General features: G+C 45.5%; 2 pseudogenes; both read right to left on the minus strand.

Moving 5' to 3' along the window:
* Positions 1-448: 448 nt before the first annotated feature.
* On the minus strand, positions 449-564 carry LOC112484424 (annotated as a pseudogene).
* A 15,194-nt stretch (positions 565-15,758) lies between these two features.
* On the minus strand, positions 15,759-15,876 carry LOC112484465 (annotated as a pseudogene).
* Positions 15,877-21,525: the final 5,649 nt, after the last annotated feature.

Here is a 21,525-nt window from a genome sequence, read left to right on the forward strand (position 1 = left end):
AAATTTTAACATTTTAAATAGTATTGTATGGCAACTCCAGAAACCAGATTTCCCCACCCCCACAGCTTGTTGTTGCTGTTTATTGTTTCGCTGATGATGTTTGTTTAGTGACTTTCCTGAACTAATTCTATAGTCTGTATTCTTTATCTTATATATAAGATTCTGCTTAGTTAGCTTAATGGTCAGCTAATAATTAGAGATTTCTATAAATGCATCAAACCATAAGTCTCCCAGCCTTTGATGAGAGGCTGTGTGTGTGTTAGGACATGCTTTTAATGCTTCATTACACAGTTTACAACATTAGCCTGCACTTTCTGCTTAAGCAGACCCTCAAGGTCAGCCAGAGGTGAGAGATTAGGGCTTTCTAAGGCATTTCCTGGGCCAGTGCACTGCTCTGTGCATAGTCATGGCCTTCTATTTTTTAATCATTATTTATTATTATTATTTATGCCTACAACACCTGGTCTTCCTAGGTGGTCTCCCATCCAAGTACTAACCAGGCTTGACCCTGCTTAGCTTCTGAGATCAGACATCAGGCTTGTTCAGGGTGGCATGGCCGTAGACCATGGACCTTGGCTCCACTGGGGTGAGAACCCAGGACCTTCTGCAGTTAAAGCAGATGTGCTAACTGTTACACTATGGAACCACATCCCGTCATGGGCCTTCTATATCCCCAAGAATATGTTGGAGCTTTTCAGAGCCCTCTATTAACATCTCATTACTCAGCTTTTCTTTTAAAATTTTGTGCTCAGCTTCTTATTTGTCTCATCTGTTATTTCTGCCTCAGGCAGCTTCTATGTTAAACTATTGTTGCTGGTTGTTTTTGACAAATGTCCCCAAGGAAAAGACTGTTTACACTGACTGAGCTAAGTCAGGTCAAATAAAGATGAACTCGGGGAGTGGAGATTTCCATGGACCTTCCAGACAGGTCAAATAATAACAACTCTCCGGGAATTGGACTTTTTAGGGAGCTCCAAACATTTCTTTCTCTCCCAGTGGCTGCTAAGTTGTTGTTCCTCATGGCTACCATGATTATTATAAAAGTGTTGGTTTGCAAGGCTGCTGCAGAGCTGGGACAAGGGGAATGAGACAGGATAAGTTAAAATGCCACATAGCTCACAGTGCTTAGTGAGATTCAATCTTCTCCTCCCCTTCCTTTCTCCTCTCTCTTCTCCCCCTCCCCTCCCCTCCCTCTCCCCCTCTTCCTTCCTCCCTCCTGAATAAATGTTCCTCAGATTGTTACAAGCCTTTGGTTAATTTTCAGAGTACTGAAAAAGTTAATTTGATGATTTTGCCACTGTTCTCATTGTTCTCATGGAGGAGTGGATTTTCTATTCTGAAAGTGTTCTCCCCTCCCACAAAGACTTCAAAATTCAAAATTTTTAAATGGGCAACTCAAACAAAAGAGTCTGTAGATTGAGATGGTCTGTGGGCCATCAGATTTATGGTCTCTGAACCCAAAAAGAAACCATCTAAAGACATTCATTTATTCGTAAAAAGTTGTAACAATGGGGGGGGGGACAGTAATTATCCAAAGATTTCTTATGATATTCTGGTGAGATTCTCTCTTCTGCTGTCTCTCCCTACTTGTCAGACTATATGTTTAGCCCTTGGCTGGAATCTAAGACCATGTGGCCATTTCTGGTAGGTCTGGCCTCTGCTCCATGACCTCTCAGCCAAAATTTTTCTCAGGTTCCCCAAGGTGGGCAGTGAGGGGCTGCTCCCTGAGAACACAGGGAGATAGAGTAGTTATGGAGCCTGGCAGAGTACAGGACCCTTTCTTGGGAAGTTTCTCAACATTTGATCGGCACACTAACTCCATGACATAGGTGGCACAGAAATGAACACCAAGGAAATATCCTTCACATGCTACTGTATGCTTGGACGATTGGGCACATATCCCTGATTTATGAGTGAATACATGTCTATATAAATGTTTGAGTATGTGAGCATGAATGTTTGTGTGTATACAAGTAACTAAATGAGCCAAGATTTGTGAGTATGTGTAAATGTATGAGTTTGAGTCAGAGCATATATGAATGAGTGTATATAAGTGTATGACTGTGTGTGCAAGAAAATATAGTATATATGGATGAAAAAAGAGCTGTGCAGTAAATCTGACAAGCTCAGTGACTGAAAGTGATCTGAGACGATGACCTGATCATAAATGCTGAACTGGGCAGGTCAGGGAGGGTAGTCATGCCTCAGGCCTATAACTCCCTTAAAAAAAGTTTTATCTTGGCCTTAAGCAAGCACTGTTCATTGTTTTTGTGCATGTAGGTTAACACACCTTTGAAATGACAGAACGATCCTCTTTTTCAGATCCCTTCAAGGGCATAACCATCTTCAAGGGAGCACATGATCTTATTGCCTGTACACCACCCCCATGTACTGTAAATGCTAAATGTTAACTGTCTTGTATCCATCAATGGTAAAGAAGTATGTATCTCTCCATTTTACTTTTTATGCAATCATAGAGACTTCCACCCCCTCGCTTTCTCCCGCTTTCTTAATCTACCACAAATGGATTTCATGTAATCCTCCTTCCTATTCTCCTTTGATTCCAAATGCATCAAAAGAACTGAAAAACTGCCATTCTCCAGAGCATTTTCTCAAACCCTTGAGATTTTGCTTCCGACATGTCTTCAGTTTGGTTCAAGTAAACTCTAATAAACTCATAAATTTTCTATAGGTTTGGACGTTCTTCCATAGAAACAGTGTGGGTGCATGAATGCATGTGAAAGTGCGTGTTGTGAGTACGAATGTGTGTGTGAGGTGTGTGTGAATATTAGAGTGTATGTATAAATGTATGAGTGTGTTACATGTATCTGAGTCTACGTACAAATATATCATGTGCGAATGTTTTAGTGTGTGTGTGTAAATGTATACATATGAATGAATATGGGTATATGAGAGTAGGACTATGTATAAATGCTTGAGTCTATATTTATGTGAGCAGATTTAATATATATGTTTGAGTGTATGAGGTGTATGAGTGTGTGACTTGTGCATTATTGAATGTACATTTAAATATATGAGTGGGTGTAAATGTAACTGACCATATGAGTGTGTATATTTGCACGTGTGTAACTATATGTAAATGAGTGAATGAGTGTCAGTGTATGAGTATGTGTATATAAATATTTAAGTGTAAGATATAAGCACATGTATATGTGTATGAGTGCATCAGTCTCAGTGTGTACACGTATGAGTGTGCATGTGAGTATGTTTGTATATGTGCAGAGGGTATCTGCAGGTCTGGAAAGGCAAGCAAGTGCTCAACCGAAGCTTAGAGAGAAAGCCCTGGTTTTCCGCTGGGATATGGAGGGCAGGTGTCCCCAAGTAGGCGCTATTAGGTCTTACACGTTGGAAGTTCACCTGCCCAGTGCTAGTGCCTGTGTTGGGCTCTAAGGGCCCTTGGCCTCCTGCTCCCCCATCACTCATACTCCTTAGAGGCAGGGCAGGGCTCTCAGACACTGGTCTCCTGTCTGTGGCCTGTCTTTCCCTGAAAGTTGAAGAAGCCTGGAGTTTACAACTCACCTTTGGCCCCAAGTTTGCTGGCTTATCTAATGGAGGTAGACCACGTCTTACTGGCACTATTAAACTTTTCTCATTGGCCTCATTGCAAAGGCTACGATGCAGGAAAGGCAGGTGTGTTTCGAAGGCTGTTTTTGTTTTTTATTTTTATTTATTTATTTACATTAATTCATTTTAAATTAATTAATTAATTAAAATTAGTTTCAAGTTTATGGTACATTGGTTAGATATTCATATAGTTTATAAAACAATCCCCCTAATTGCTCCTTCTCTCCTCTGGTTTTCCACCTAGTCAATATATTAATGCTAACTGCATTCCCTGTGCTGTGCTTCCCATCCCTGTGACCATCTATCAATTACTAATTTGTATTTCTTTAACCCTTCACCCCATTCTCCCAGCCCCCCAACCCCCCTCCCTCTGTCCATCACCAAATTGTCCACTATATTCGTGAGTCTATTTTTGATACTTTAATGGTAAGATATATATATATATATTTACACTGTGTGTTCACCTCCCATAGTTAGATTTCTTTCTGTCACCACATATTTGACCCCCTTTACCCCGTCTACCTCCCCCCTCCCCCTCCCCGCTACCCTCTGGTAACCATTAGTCTATAGTCCATGTCCATGGATCTCTGTTTGTTTGTCCTGTTTATTTGTTGCGTTTAGGTTGGAGGTTGTTTTCAAAACCCTGCTCCTATTTGAGAGATAATAAGGTAGCTCCCATGTTTAGAACCAGACACTATGCTCAGGGTTTGCATATATATTACCTTACTCAATCTTCCCAGAAGCCATTAGTAAGCCCCATTCAGACCTGACTTCAAATAGTGATCCTGGGAGTGGTTAGCTACGTGACTGACCACCAAACCCAAAAACTAAGAGTGCCCTCTCATTCTCTGCTGAAGGGTTAGGAGCCCTGCTCTCATCCTTCAGGCCTCCGTGCAAACCACCTCCTCACGTCAGTTCGTCAGTCCATTACCTCTATTACATAATACTGTGTATTTCCTTGAAAACGCAATCTGTAATCATCTTGTTTGTTGTTGTTTCTGCTTCCAAACTCCTCTGAGGTAGGTTCTAAGTCTGTTCTGATCTCACATGAATCCACAGCATGTAACACAGCTCGGGCATGTGACGTGTAGTAGGTGCTCAAATGAATAGCTATTTACTGACTGACGGTGAGTGAACTCATATATATATACCACAGAGGTTAATCTTGGGACCAGTTACCCACTGAGACCTCCCTTCCTCAAAGCTCAGGTGTGATGTTTACCTTCTTGAATTTTCGAATGCGTTTGTACTCAGATTCTAGAACTTTACTTTTACACAATTCAATTATTTGAAAACTCCAATTCTTGGACCTAGGTCCCTAGGCCACCCAGTCACAAGGTCCTGACTATTTCTGACCATACAGTGCCACCTACTGGCTATAGATGGATCTGCAGCCTCAGGAACAAGCAAGGAATGGGATTTGCAGGCGAGAAGCAGGTACGTACCCCAGCTGATTTAGGAATTAATAAAGTGAAGCAGTGATTATACAGGATTCTGACAAGCAACTTGGTGATAAAAGATAGGCGATCTCTCCTTTTCTCCTTCTACCCACTTTCTTAAAGCATTAAATTCCTCCTAAGGCTTCAATTCTCCAGTTCCAGGAGGTCCCAGAATCTAACCAAACTCCTCTCCCTCCCTTTAGGCCTGCTTCCCTCGAAGCTTTTTCCACATCAGTAATTGCTTTGGCCCAAAACACTAGAGTCATCCTGAAGAAGTCCTGGAGGAGGGGATGTCTGTTCCTTCTCCAACATTAGGCGCAGACATCCCTTTCTCTTCCATGCCCCACATCTAGTCCATCAGCAAACTCAGTCTGCTCCATCTTTGAAAGCTATCTAAAATCTGACCACTTCACACTACCTTCCCTCTTCTTACTCTGGTCTGAGCCGACATCATCTCTCAATTGCAAAACATTCCTCTCTGAATATTTCTCCAAAGAGGATATACAAACGGCCAGCAAGCACATGAAAAAATGCATGTCATTAGTCATTAGGGCAATGCAAATCAAAACCACAATTAGATACCACTTCATACCCACTAGGATGGCTATGATCCGAACAAAAGAAAAAGAACAAGTGTTGGTGAGAATGTGGAAAAATTGAAATCCATTGCTGGTGGGAATGTAAAACAGTGCATCCACAGTGGAAAACAGTTCAGAGGTCCTCAACATGTTAAATTTAGAGTTACCATATGATCCAGCAATTCTACTTCTGGGTATATAATGGAAGAATTGAAAGCAGGGAATCAAATATGTACTTATATCAGTGTTCATAGCAGCATTATTGACCATAATCAAAAGAAGAAACAACCTAAATGTCCATCAGCAGATGACTGGACAAACAAAATGTGATATATACATGCAATGGAATATTATTCAGCCTTAAAAACAACAGAAAGCAGATTAGAGGTTATCAAGAACAGGGAGAGGGAAGGGAATAGAGGGTTACTGTTTAATAAATAAGGAGTTTTTGTTTGGGATGATGAAAATTTCTGGAAATAGATAGTGATGATGACTATACCACATTATGACTACACAACATTATAAATGGTTAAAATGGATCATCAAGAAGACGAGATAACAAATGCTGGTGAGAATGTGGAGAAAGGGAACTCTTGCACACTGTTAGTAGGAATGTAAATTGGCATAGCCACTGTGAAAAACGGTGTGGAGGGTTCTCAAAAAATTAAAATTTGAACTACTATATGACACAGCAGTCCTAATTCTGGGTACATATCTGAAGGAAACAAAATCTCTATGTTGAAGAGATATCTTCACCCTTATGTTTATTGCAGTATTGGTTACAATAGCCAAGACATGGAAACAACCTAAGTTTCCATGGATAGATGAATGAATAAAGAGAATGTGGTATATACATATAATGGAATATTACTTAACCATAAACAAGAAGGAAATCTTGCCATTTGCAACATATGAATGGACCTTGAGGATATTATGTTAAGTGAAATAAGTCAGAGAAAGACATATATGATCTCACTTATATGTGGAATCTAAAATGAAACTCATAGGAAAAGAGATCAGGTTTGTGGTTACCAGATGTGGGGTGGTGAGGTGGGGAATTGTAGGAAGGTGATCAAAAGATACATCTGCAATGATCCTATTTCAAAATCAGGTCACATCCTATTTCAAAATCAGGTCACAGTACTGGTAGGGTAGGACTGCAATATATGAATGTGGGGGGAAGGGACACAATTTAATTCATAACCCTCCCAACATAGATACCCCACTGCTCATGCAGACTTTGCCCTTATTCTCCTCTATCTCCTCCCCTCTGCCGCCGCATCCCTCTCTTCATCTAGAAAACTACAGTTCCTTCTCCAAAACTAGGCACAGACATCCCCTCCTTTAAGAAGCCTTCCCTGATTCCCTCCTCCCTTTTTGGTGCCCCCACAGTTCCCTGGGCTTCCCTTTGCCACTAGGCTATGAGCTGCTATGAGCTCAAACTATTTTACTGGGCTCCTTGGTGAAAATTGTGATCAAGGGAGGAGACTTCAGGAAGGCTGATTTTAGGGGAGGCCTGAGTCTATTGTGAAACTAAGAGAATGAGCCTGTGAAGAGGAATAGATTGAGGAAGAGGATGGTGAGGGGTCAACTGAGATGAAGGACTAATTCTAGAGAGTGGAAGGGGCTGATTTCTGGGTTGGGGCAGAGGAACCACAGGGTAAAGCTGCAGTGGGAATTTGCTCTGAAGAAACTGGAAGCTAAATAAGCTCAAAGGGGCTGTGCAAAGGCTCAAGCACTGTGTTGGGATCCCAGAGACCTTGTGTTCAGTCCTAAAATGCCACTTACCAGCCTTGTGATGGAGCAACCCCATTTCACATTCTGGGCCTCAGTTTCTCTCTCTATAAAATGAGAGAATTATTTCCGGAAATTAAAAACTGGCTGTTGCCTTTCCGATAAATCTGGCTCCCAGACATGTTCTATTTGACCCACATAGCAATTTATAAACTTTGAATTAGTTGCCAACCTGTAAAAACCAGGAAATGTCATCTAAAACCCAGATTTCTAGTCTCTTTTGAGAAATGAGGACTTCTTCCTTCATGGCTCTGGCTGGGCAAAGTTTTGGCCACCACCTTTAGAGGTCTCCTGTCTCCATTGCGGCTCAGCCTATGTAGCTCCAAAGGCCTGTCTTAAAAATCTAAGTTTCTATGAAAAGGATTTCAGGAGGTTAGGGTCGGGTTGCCAGATTTGGCAAGTAAAAGTACAGGACTCTGGGGTGTGACAACCCCAGGCTAGATTGGGAGTTTGTCCCTCCCAGGAGCCTGACTTTGAGGCGTGCAATCCTGATTTTTACCACCAGGGGGAAGCAGAGCTGCAAAGTTGACCTGAGTCCTCTGCTAGGACCTAGGTGGGGAGGAGGCTTAGCGGGGCCTGGAGAAGAGGAGGGACAAGAAGCTGAAAGGAGATGGAAGAGGTTGGAGCTGGGCACTACTCCAGACTCAATATCCAACAAGGAGGGGAGGTCAGAGGGGAGAAGTGTAGTGGGTCTGGTCAGTCAGAGAAGGCTTCTGGAAAAGACTTTTGAAGTAGACCTTAAAGACAGGCAGGATTTGGACAGTAAAGGAGAAGGGCCCTCCAGGAGGGAGGCATGGCTTGAGTGAAGGCATGGAGGGAGGAATGAGTTTGCATAAGGGTTGTAACCTGGCTTGAGGCAGTATGACAACGTCAGAAATTCTGAAATATGTCAAGCCAATGATTTAGTCATAATTCATGGATACAAGTGACAGAAACCCACCTCAAACTGACTTAAGAAAAAATCCTTATTTTCTCACCTAACTAAAAAGTCTAGGAGAAGGAAGCCTTTAGGCATGGCTGCATCCAGGGACTCAAACGATGTCATTGTGCACCTGGTTCTCTCCATCTCTTGGCTCTGCCTCTCTCTGTGATAATTCCATTCTAAGGCAAGTTTCCTCCTGGTAGCAGGATGCTACCATAATCTCCAGGTAGAACCCCTAAAACATCCTAGCAACCACCAGGCAAGGAGAGAACTTCATTCTCAATAATTCCACTAGACATCCTGGGGATTACTCTGGTTGGCCTGTGCCATTGATTTCTGTGTCATATGCCTATCCAGAAACTAGCAGAAACTAGTCGCTGCAACTCTGGTTGACATGGTCTGAGTCACAGGCCACCTCTGGCATGAGGGGTGGATCCATCCATCCAGCCCTGGACTATAGTGGGGGAGGGGGGTGGTCTCCAAAGGAAAAGCAAGGTGGTCTTCTCAGAAGATGGGACAATGGGTGCTGAGCAGACAAAGAGAAGAGGGGTCTCTATACTAGGTTCTCACCTGAAGGATGGTAAATGAGAAATTGTGGAACAGGGAGGGGTGGGGCATGAGGTTTTTTTGGTTGTCTGTTCGTTTTGCCTATTAAATGTGAATGTATGAGTGGTTGTTTTAAAACCATGTCTGTAGCTTCCATCCTGGGCAGACCTCCAATGTACCAAACTTAGAAGGCTGCAGCCTGAACTCATTCGTTCAGTAACTAGTTAGTGACATCTACCACGTGCCAGGTGCTGTGCCAGAAGCTGAGGGCATAACAATGAGCAAGAGATAAAGTCTTTGCCTTCCTAGACTTTACAATCTGTTGGGACAGATGGATAAAAACAAGATAACTAAATGCATGTGTCCAGTGATGATTAAATGCTGCGAAGAAAAATAAAGCAAGGGAAGGGAAGGGTGACTGGTGTATGTGCGTGTGCGTGTGCGTGTGTGATGTTCTACACAGGATGGTCAGGGGGAAGATTTGAAGGAAGTGAGGAGTGAGCCAAGCAGAGATCTGGGGACAAACATTCCAGACAGAGGGAACAGCAAGTGCAAAAGCCCTGAGGCAGGAATGAGGTTGGTGTTTTCAAGCAACAACAAAAGCCCGCATGGCTCTCAGTGAAAGAGAGAGCAGTAGGAGGGAGGTCAGAGGAGCAGTGGGACAGGCGGGTGGTGCAGGGCCTTGTGGGCTGCTATAAGGACACTGGCTTTTACTCTCCCTAAAACAAGAAGCCATTGGTGGGTTCTGAGAAGTGGAGGGTCGTGACCTGACTTTGGTTTTGAAAGAGCCATCTGGAAACCAGGGAGGAAATATAGATCGTAGAGGGCAAGGGTGGAAATAGGGAGACCAGTGAGAGGCTGTTGCAGCTGACTGGGTGAGAGGTGGTGATGGCTGGACCAGGGTGATTGTGGGGGAAAAGGTGAGTTTCTGAATATATTTTGAAGGATGAACCAGTAGAATTTGCTGATGGATTGCTTGTGGGGTATGAGAGAGAAGAGTCAAGAGGGACCCCAAAGTTATTTTGCCTAAGCAACTGTTTCGGGGTCAGAAAGACTGCAAGAGGAGCAACCATAAATATTGAGAACCTACTACGTGCCAGGGGTAACGCCTGTGACCAAGCCAACCTTGGAGCTTGGCAAGAAAGACAATAACCCTTAAACACGTCAGTAGAAGAGAAGATGCCAGCTGGAAGAAAGTCCATACAGAAGATTGGAACAGGGCCACGGGAGTGAACCTGTTAGGCTAAGAGCAACCAGAAACTGCTGGAGGGTTTTCAGTGGAGAGAAACAGGATCAGCTTTAGAAGGACACTCTGGCTGTCGTAGAGAGAACATACTTTCTGGCACAGAGTTGATGGGAGGCCAATGAGGAGGCCTTGAGGTGGGAGACAGTCAGGTTCACGTGGAAGAGCTTGGACAGAGGAATGGGGGCCGGACACCAACCATTACTCTCTGTGAGAGGCGCTTGAGGAGCACGATGGCATCACTGTTTCTCTCCAGGGCCTTAGACAGGCACTGTGTCCAGGTATTCTCAACCTCCAGCTCTGCTACTTCATCAGTGACTGTCACTTTGCCTTTAATTGCCACATCACCCTTCATTTCCCTATAATCAGCTCCATCTCCAGGTTTTTTATTTCCTCAGGAGCCACCCCCATCTTGCTCATATCCTGTTGGTCCAGAGCCTCGCCTACCAATGCAACCTGTCCCTCTGGTTGTAACTTTCCAAAGCTTCTCCTCGGGTAGCAGGGAGGGGCTCCAACCCTCACCTCACTTGGCAGCCCCATGTCTGCTTTTTGTCTCTGCATCCTCAAAATAACTCCTGGCCGTCTCAATCCTTCTTCCGAAATCTTAGAGCCAAATCACACTCAATATGTGCACAACACTTTACAGTTAGCACAATCTGTCCTCTCATTTCACAGCCCAGAAAAGTGAGTCCTTCAGGGGAAGACCCACCAGGGCAAAAACCTGGCTTTACCACTTCCTAACTCTCTGACTCTGAGCAAAGCCTGTCACCATTTGACACCCCAGTTTCTTCAGCTATGAAATGGGCATTACAACCACTGTGACACATGTGAAGGATCTAGCACAGGCCCTGGCATGTAGAAGTTGCTCAGGAGGTGAGAATTCCCTTTCCTATAGTGAGTCAGCTGGGCAGGAGTTGCAAACCCACAGCCCTTCAGCTAAGGCCAGCCATAGACTTGTTTTACTTAGTGGACATTGTGGCTTCTATAATCTGAATCTGAATGTTTTTAGAAAGGGGCACACATCTCCAGGGAAGGCCAGAGACCTCACCACCCCTTACATTAAAAAAAAAAAACAAACCGCATAGCTTCCCACATTTCTATAGCTTAGCTTCTCAAGACATTATAGCAGATTATATTTTCCAAAGTGGACAGAACTACAGCTCCCATTCTCATGCTCTTTTTGCAGTGTGACATACACAGCCAGCCCTCCCATTGAGAGGTGAGGTCTCTGTTCTCTCCTCTTGAATCAGGGTTAAATGTGACTACAGCATGAGGGCTGCAGTGTATTTTCCACATAGCGAGGTGTGGTCATAGAAGGTAACACAGCTTCTTCCTGGTTCTCTCGGGACTCTCTCATCCTTGATACTCAGCCTCCATGCTATGAGGAAGCTCAAGCCACATGGAGAAGACACATGTGGGTTTTGCTGCTGACAGCTCCAGCTGAGGTCTCAGCCAACAGCCAGTAACAACCACTATAAGGTATAAGAGTATACGTATGAGTAAGGACACTTTTGGAATAACTCAAGCTCTCAAATAGCAATTACATGAGAAACCAAGCAAGACCCACCTCACTGAGCCCAGTCAATCCTCAGGAGATAATAAAATGACCATTTTTTTAAGCCAGAAAGTTTAGGGGATTTGTTACTCAGGAATAGATCATTGAAACAGACTCCTTTACCACAGCCAACAAAGGGCAGAATTAGAAATCAATCCAGGGCTTTCCAGAACTTTCCAGAACTCATGTGACCCATATCTCTGGCAATCTCTGTGTCTTCTCACATTTAAAGAAGCAGACAGTGAGAAGTGGCCAAGGCACAAGAACTTCTGAAGAGGAGGGTACTCAGCTAACCACAGCAACACGAAGTGTCATGGCTCATGGAAAGCACGTATTGAGTTCCTTCTGTGTACTCCAGTGGGGTACTAGACACGTCGACAAAGTTGTGAAAGTAATCCGAGGACACAACTATTGTGATCTGACTATATTGCTAGACATCAGTAAGGCCTTGTACCCAGCAGGTTCTTACTGCATGTTTATTATTCAGGATAAAGACAACAATTGAGCTAGGATCAAGAAGTATTGCCAGTGGCAATAAACAGTGTCAATAATGATGGGTTCTGTGAAGAAAAATAAAGCTGGGTAAGAGGACAGCGAGTGATGGGGGCTGCTATTTTAATTTGAGTGGCACAGGAAGGCCTCTTTGAGGCCGTGACATCTGAGCTGAGGCTGGAGTAGAGAGAGGGAATGAGTGGTGAAGCTCTCTAGAGAGTGTCTGAGTAAAGGGAATAGCAGATACGATGGCGTTGAGATGGGAGCAGGAGGTAATGTGCTGGAGAAAAGCGAGTGAGGAGCATGAGGAACAGAGGGCAGATTAATGGGGCTGGATCGTGTGGGGTCTTGTTAGCCTGGTTAAGACTTTGCCTTTTACGCTGGGTAAAATAGGGAGCCACCGAAGGAAGGCAGAGTAGTCTAGTGACCTAAACTTCAAAATGGCCACTTTGGACATCAACAAGAATCCCTGACCCTCTCTCAGGCCTTCCTTCCTTCCAGTGGCATGAAGACTGCCAGCATCTCCAGGCTCAGTCCTTCCTACTCTGCAACTTCAGAAGGAGGAAAGAAAGTTGTTCCCAACGTTTCAGTGGCTAGTCCTGAGGTTGGAGCTCATTGGATGGAGTTGAGTCATGTGCCCATCCCTGAACCAATCACTGTGGGGGTGGGAGTACGGAATGTTATGATCCACCAGGCCTCGACCATGTGCCCAGCCCTGGAGCCAGAAGTGGAGTCAGGCCTCAGGAAGTAGAAAAACTCCTTAGAGGGGAGGGGTCCTTCCAAGGAGAACCAGGGTTCATTTCTAGAGGCAGAGAGGTGCCAGGCATGGATACTTCTCTAGGCTGGGGTCGCAGAGGGGATGGCAATGCCACCAGCCATCTTATCCTGCTCATTTCAGAAGCAGAGCACTGTGGTTCTTAAAAGCTTTGGCTGTGAAGCCAGACTGCCTGGGTTCAAATCCTAAACCTGCTACATGCCATATAGGTGACCCTGAGTAATGTAAGATTCCTAGAAGTAGAGCCTGAGTCAGGGATTCTTATACACATGAGTTCTTGAGGATGAACTCTTAGGAGGAATCTGTAAGGAATTGAGGAAAACAGAGTAAGACAGGGAAAGAAGCTAGGCGAAGACATCAGTTTGATAGCAGTTTAGCTTCAACCCGATCTTGAGGGTGACAGAGGGGGAATACTCTGAAGCAGGGAGTTGTCCTATCTTGTGGCAAGGGGACTCCAGGTGACAAAGGGCCTCCAGCATTCTGTATTAGTTTCTTAAGGCAGTCATAACTTTTAAAAGGAACAAAAATGGATGGCTTAATCAACAGAAGTTTATTGTCTCACAGTTTTGGAGGCCAAAAGTCTGAGAGCAAGGTGTAGACAGCGATGCTCCCTCTGAAAGTGTGTGTGCCTGCAGGGGGCTAGGGGGTGGGGGCGTAGGGGCAGGTGGGGAGATACTTCTTTGCCTCTTCTAGCTTTGGATGGTGGCCAGCAATCCTTGGCATTCCTTGGTTTGTAGATATATCACTTCAATGTTTGCCTCTATTGTCACATGGCCATCTCCTTCTATGTCTGTCTCTGTGTCTCTTCTCTTCTTATAAGGACACCTGTCATACTGGATTAAGTGTACACCATCTTCCGCTATGACTTTGCCTTAACTAACTATATATCCCATGACCTTATTTCCAAATAAAGTCACATTCTGAGGTAGTGGGGCTTAGGACCTCAACATATTTTGTGGGGACACAGTTCAACTCAAAATAGGTTCCACGTAGTGATGGGCCAGCTTTTTGTACCTGCACTTTAGATAATCATTGCTCAAGCATTGTCCCCTGTGGAGAGGGCCTTTGGGGTGATACGGCTCTCATTGGTCAAGGACATTTGTCAGGAGAAGGGGCCAGGTGTGCTCTTTAGTGGCCCATACTCGTAGCAGCTGGTGGATGGGTGTATGAGCCAGTAAAGGGGACTTGGGTGGGGTACGCACAGCATCTAGACAGGCAAGTTGTCGAATCTCTCTATGCCTCAGCTTTCTCATTTGGAAAACAGTAGTTGTAGAGTGTTTGTGTTAGGGAGCGGTAAGGATTAAAATAATTCATATTCTTAGAACAGTGCCTAACACATGGTAAGGGCTACAGAAATGTTAGCTTATTATTAATTTATAGCTGGGCCATGGTGACAGACTCTGAGAAGTAGCAGGGTTCTTTCTCAGCTCATAGATCGGCCAACAACAACAACAACAAAACCCAGAAGAGTTAATTTACCACAAACTAAAATGCAGAAAGAGCCCTTCAAGGCCACCCAATCCAGTCTTCCATGACCATTTCAAAGATGGCAAAACCGAGGCCCAGCAAGGAACTTACCCAAGTAATAAATGGGAGGCAATATTGTGGTGGTTAAGAGGAAGATTTTGGAATCAGACAGACTTAGGCTTGAAGCCTAGCTGAGTGACCTTGCATCAGTACCTCTGCCTCTCTGGGCCTCAGTTTCTTGTCTATAAAATGGGTCATCATTGCACCTATGGTTGAACATTAAATGACGCTAAGTGCTTTATTAAATATGAGCTCCTGTGTCACACCAACATGATCATGAAACATAGGCCATTCTGGAGGGAAGGGGACTTCTCTGCCCAGGCTACCAGGATACCCTGGCCTGGGAGGTTTCAGCCCTACCCCCATCCCCTGGCTCCAACCCTGCAAATTGTCTCTCATCTCAGCAGAGGGCCCTGTCTGGCCTGGGCTATGGTCCCACCAGGAAATCAATACCGGTTGGTCGGCTGTCATCCACCTCCTAGCACCGTCAAGCTGCTTAATTAAATGGATGTTGGTGCTGTCGCCAAGGCCTCGTTCGTCAGAGCTGTGTGGTCACAGCCGTGCTTGGCTGAGAGGTACATTCATTATGGAGGTAGCTTTTATCAAGACTTCCAGGGGGATTGGGGATGAGGAGTAAAGCAAGTAGGCACGCCTCATCCCCAGGGTGCAGCCTGCTTCTTATCCAGTCTGCTGATAATAATAGCCAGCCTTTATTCAGGGCTCACTCTGTGCCATGTACTGTCCTAAGAGCTTTACAAATACCAACTCACAATAGCTCTATAAGGTAGGCATATTATTATTTTCGTTCCCATTTTATAGATGGGGCAACCAAGGCCCAGAGATGTGAAGTGAACTTGTCCAGGTTCACTCAGATAATAAGTGGGGCTAGTGGCTCCAGGACCTGGGTATTTAGCCCTTGCTGTGACAAGGCCTCTCAGTGATAAGGATGTTGATACTTATGGTATCGATAATAACAGCAGCAGCTTCCATGTATTGTAAGTTAGCAGGAGCCAGGTGCAGTGCAAACCTTCTTTTTATACTTACTTCATCTCACTCTCTGAGATAGGGATGAATGGCCCCATTTTATAAATGGGCCAGTTGGGCTGTGGGGGCTTAAGGCACTTGCCCAAGGCCACACACCTGATCAAGGAAAGGGCATTTTATTTTTTTTAACCAGGCATGTCTGGCTCCAAGCCTAGGCTCTTTTTTTTTTTTTAATTAAAAAATAATTTTTTTTAAGGCGAGGGAACACTTGCAAGGACTTTGTCAGTTTACAATTCCTTATTTTTTTGTTGTTTTTTATGCCTACAGTACCCAGTCTTCCCTGGTGGACTCCCATCCAAGTACTAACCAGGACCAACCCTGCTTAGCTTCAAGATCAGATGGGATGGGGCTTGTTCAAGGTAGAATGGCCGAAGACCCAAGCCTAGGCTCTTAACCATCCCCCTCTGCTATTTCCTATTCACTTGTGTGGGACTTCAGGGAGGTCACTGGGCCTCTCTGGGCCTCAGTGCACTTTTAATCCATCAGTGAGTCTTTGCTGAGCTCTCGTGTGCCTAGACTGGGGTTGGGGGCTGGGGCAAATACAAAAGAGAGTGGGGATGTCATGTGTCTGCCCTCAGGGTGTCAGATACCTTCCAGCCCCGAGACAGCATTCGTGGGCAAAGACCACCTGCAACACAATGGCTGGGGAGCTTTCTAGCAAGGCCATTGCCAGCCCCAGAAATTCTGAGTCAGGAGGCCTAGGGTGGGGCCCGAGAACTTGCATTTAAAGAAACTCCCAGGGGATGCTGGTGCACAGAGTCCACAGGCTGCATTGAATAAGATTCTACATTCTCCACTCTTAATTAAAAAGCCTTATGAAGAGGACACTTTCTCTATCCAAAACTTCCAGAAGATTATTTTAGTCATTTAACAAATTAACAGAAAATTAAACAAGTTTCTTAAATGATAACAGATATTATTTTTCAAGTTCATGTTAAAACTGTCAACCAGTACAAGAGGGAAAATAATAACTTTTACCTTCTTCTCTCCAACTCTGCCTCCTGGAGCTGCCCAAAGAAAACTGCTCTGAATGCTTCTGATCACTCACTTGGAGGCAAACACTGTGCCAGGCATTGGCAACAGCGGGGGCTAGACAGACATGGTCCTGCAGAACCAATGACAATGATTTGGGTAGTTAACGTTTATTGAATGCTAACAGTGCATGCCCAATCCTGATTCTTATAATGGGCTATGGAGCGGCACTATAATCCTTTCCCTTTTATAAAAGGAGAATGGAGTTTATTGTTCAAATCATGGTTTCCCAAAGTTCATTCAAGTTTGGCCTATATCATAAGCACTTAGACCAGCCAAATGCAGATTCCTAGGCTTCCACCCACCAGCTTCCTGGAGCAGGGCCAGGAGGCTGCATTTTTACATGCACACCCTGGGTGTCATTGACCCCTGCTCATTTATGAGAACTTCTACCTCAACTGTCCTGGGAGGAGGGAAGTTGAGACCACTGAGGTAGTAGGCCCTTAAGAGGAGGGAAAGCAGCTCCAGAGAGGGAAACAGCATAGGCAAAGGTATAGAGTAGGCTGGGCTCACCCTGCTGGGTTTCTACTCAGCAGTGTGGCTGAGCACCCCATTCCCAAGTCTAACCTCCTCTACCCCAAGGCTGCTAGCCCCTGATGGTGCTCCCCTCCTTCTCAAGATGTGCGATTATCCCAGCCCCCAGCCTCTAAGGAATCCCAGCTGCCTCTATTATATCTTATTAGTCAAGTGGAACATTAATTAAATGTGAGAATAATAGAGCTAGAGATGGAAAAAAAATTGTAAAGCCCAAGGAAGAAAAGTTGTTCCTTTACAGGGCTCTGCAGTAGCTGGAACCCTAAATTGTGTGACAATGAGGAAGGCTGTCATCCTGACAGTTTTACTCGGCCAGGTGACTCAAGGCAGCAGGCTTTTGGATGTGTGTGGAGAGAGAGGGGTATGGACATAGAGAGCCCATGGAGCCAGGAGAAACCAGGGTCACCTGAGTCACCATGGGGCTCTGAGGCAGGGGCTCAAGGAGGGCCATTATACTGGGATAAACCAGACCCTGTGGGGAAGGAAGAAAGTCCAAACTGCCTTCTTCCATTCCAGAAGACCCTGACTCTGGGAAGCAGAATTAATCCTTGCATTTCCTGCGCTGTGGCAGCATTCCAAGCAGCTCTCTATCACAGTTCAGGTGCCTATTCCTGTGTCTGTTCCCCTCAGGGTCCTGAAAACAAGGCCTGAGCCTGAGCAAGTGTTGATGAACAGTTGTTGGAAGAACAACCGTGTTTTGCCAACACAAACCCTGGGGCTGGACAGCTCTGGTTTCAAACTCCTCCTTTCAAATGAAGTCTTGTCCCCACAAGTAGCCAGGACAAAACAAGTCGTCTAGAGCGGTTTGAACTTCTTTAAGTGACATTCCGGTCCTTTGTGACCTCACCCTAACCTACCTCTTTATCAAGAATTCTCAAATGTGTTCCTGAGTCACCTGCATCAGAATCACCTGGGGTCCACCCAGGACCTACCAATCAGAATCTCAGGGAGTATGAGGAGCCCCAGTCTGCAGACAGTGTGAAGAGTGAGAGGAGGTGGTAATGGGCAGGGGGGTTCATCAAATCCAGAAGGTAGCACTCTGTCGAAAGCCGAAAAGACACCTCTGTTACCAATCCTTAGGGCTGCAGTTTCCTCTTTAGCCAAATAATAAAATTATCTAAATTAAACACGGTGTTCCTAATGAAACAAGGAGAATTATCTCATGCTTCAATACTTCCTGGCAAAGCCTCTAATTGACTCAGCCAACCTGAGAAGACACCGAGAACACCCTATTTTGTGCTCCCCCATCCTGCCAGAAGGGCCCCAAAGAGCGCCTACCTGCCAACATCCGCTCTGGGCGGGCTGGGGTGGTGGCAGGGTGCAGGGTCAACGTGGACCCGTGCAAAGAGCCTCTCCTCTAGCCTGCCTGCCTTCCCAGCTTTGTGCTCACACACCTGAGATGGCTTGGTAGGTAGGGCCTTCCCAACTAGCCCTGGCCTGCAGGCTTGGGCTAGTCCCCCCGAGTTTCATGTTTATGTGCTCCTTGCACCCTCATACCCCGCACCTTTTGCACTTTTAGTCTTCTGTCCCTTAACTGTCCCTCCTCTCATTTCCCCAGATAATAAAATCTAATCTACTTCACCTCCTCTGTAAGGATTGCCCTAACTATTCCCACATCATGATCACATGAACCGAAGCTAACATTTACTGAGCACTTACTCTATGCTGAGCCCTCTGTTTCCTGTCTGGACCCTCACTGCCCTAGGCCTCATGTCCCACTCTTTACAGCCTGGTGAGGGTGTGGAAGAAACGAGGCTGGGGTGGGTTTTGAGGTGGACTCATGAGGTCCCCGGGTACTCCAGTTTGATATGAGAAGCAGCAAAATGATCCTCATCTTCCAAGAGACATAGGTGTAGCCTCAAGAGGCAGAGACAAAGGGATCTTGCAGTGAGATCCCAAGGCTGACAGACTGTGTAGACCAATGACAGCAGAGCAGGGACAAGTCCAGCGCAGGAGAGAGACAGTGTGGCTGATTGTATCCGCAAGATGGCCACAAGCTGTCCCATTCCTTGGGCTCATATTGCAAAGAAATGTTGACACTCCTTTCATGGAGAGGTGGGACTTATGTTCCCTCCCATTGAGTGTGGCATGTGTACCACAAGAATGCCATGTGACTTTCAAGGCCATTGTAAAAGGTGACATAACTTTGGCCTGGTTCTTTCTGGTCACTTGCTCTTGGGAGCCAGCCACTATGCTATGAGGGAGCCCAGGTGACTTGGAAAGGCTGTGTATAGGTGTTCTAGGCCACAGCCCCTGCTAAGGTCCCCACCGACAGCCAGTAGCAGCTGCTGACTGAGGAAGACTTTGAGACCCCTGTAGCCTCAGCACAGGTGATCCTGAGCAAGAACCACCTAGCTGGGCCCAGTCCCAGAACTATCCCAGAGAATAACAGATTGTTTTTGTTTTAAGCCACTAAGTTTTGGGGTGATTCTTTATGCAACAATAGAAAACCAGCTCAGATGGGGATTCAGTTGGGGACTGAGTAGGAGGGGCAAGGAGATTCTGAAATGACCACGTTAAGTTTCCACTTTTTGGTAGAAAGGAAACAGGATAAAAATGAAGTTCCAATCCAGAAATCACAATTTTTGCACATTTGGCTTTTAGACTGTAAGTCATATCCTTTACGCCAGCTGTGTGACTCTGGGCAAGTCACCTTCCCTCTCTGACCTTCAATCTCAATAGGGGTAAGATTCCCCCCTTGCAGGATGGTTGTAAAGATTAAAGGAGATCATGAATGAGAAGTGCCTGGACCTCACCTGGCATTCCTTGTGTGTTAATCCCTGCCCTTCTTCACTGCTGAGCACCAGTGGAAGAGTGTCCTGGCCATCTCCCCTGCCACCCTCCATCTCCTTGCCAGGATCATGCTAATACCTGAACACTTGTATGCAGTTCCTGGGGACACACATACTCTTCTTTCCTTCTTTGGTGCTGGAGTGAGCCGGGAGCCAGGTGATCGGTGGTCAGCCTTTCCTAGATGAGCTCTCTGCTCATTATGTCTGCCACAGCTGCCTCCCTCCTTTCCAAGGACAGCTCTGTAGGTAGTTAATTCACGGCAAGAAGACACAACCAGAAATCTGCTTCTCATCCTTCCCCCACCCCTTCTACCCACAGTGGGACATCTGGCTGCTCTCACTGCCCCCTGTTATAGGGCAGGGCCTGGATGGAGATACAGACCTTCCCCTTCAGGGAGGTTTGAGGCTTTTGACCAGTCACCAATTCTGATGGTCAGTTAGCCTAACATTTACCATTTGTCCAGATAGCAACAACCTATTTATTGAGCACTGATTGCAATGACCAGATGCTTTACACATACATCTCAATTGATCCTCACCAAATCCCTGTGGTAGGCACTGCAATAAGGTCAATTTGATAGAGGAGAAACTGAGGAGCAAATAAGTCACTTTTCCTGGGATATGGCTGAACTGGAATCAGGCCAGTCTGACTCCCAGGGGTCCCTACACTTCAGGGCTATCAAAATGACTTCGATATCCAAGCACCGTCTCGTCCAGTGCTCAGAGGAAGACATCGGTGTTTTGATGTAGAGGTAGGAAAACAGACCTACCCATTCTTTCACTGAGCACCTATTGAGCACCAGGCTGTTTCAGGTGAAGGCACAGAGCCATAAACGAAGGAAGTCTCTGACCTCACAGAGGTTACAAATGCAGTGGCAGGATTACTTTGGCAATAGAGCAGCCAGGGTTCTAATCCCACTACTGCCATGTACTCATCTTGCAAACCTAGGAAAGTCATTTCACCTCTCTGAGCCTCTGTTTCCTCCTGGGTGAATGAGGATGGTGAGGCCCATGGTGAGATATTTGGGAAGGTGAAATGAGATCTGGCAAGTGCTAGGGACTGGCTCGTCCTCTTCCCCTTCCAGTGAGGGTTTCAGGCTTCTTCCACTTCCTCTTTGTAGGCCACACAGGTCTTGTTCAAATCTAATAAACTTGGAAGAGATCTGCACATACTATGTTCAGATTGGCTACCTCTTCTTCCTGTACTCTCAGTTCATTCCTGGGGTCCTAGGGAATAAAGTGGCCAGGCTTTGGTGTGGGTAGTCAGATTAATGGTAAAAAGTTATAGCACACAGAGCACAAATTTTAAAAGAAAGGATTAAAAAGATAACTGGCAGTGTGTGGAGAATAGGTCAGAGGGGCATATATCTGTCAGCTATTGCCACAATAATGCTGTATAACAAACAACCCAAAACTTAATGGCTTAGAACAATGATCATTTATTCTCACAGGTGTGCAGTTGGGGTGACTCTGATCCACATGTCTCTCCCCCTTCTCCTAGGAGCAGTGGGTGAGTGGAGGCATGCTCTCATGACAATAGCAGAGGAACAAAAAAGAAAGTCCCAGACTTGGAACTGGCCCATTTCTGCTCTATTCCATTGGCCAAAGCAAGTCAATGGCCAAGGCCAAAGTTAAGGAGCAGGGAATCCATTTAATACATAATGAAG

The sequence above is a fragment of the Pteropus alecto genome, unplaced genomic scaffold (genome assembly GCF_000325575.1).
Source record: "Pteropus alecto unplaced genomic scaffold, ASM32557v1 scaffold75, whole genome shotgun sequence".
NCBI classification, from domain to species: domain Eukaryota; kingdom Metazoa; phylum Chordata; class Mammalia; order Chiroptera; family Pteropodidae; genus Pteropus; species Pteropus alecto.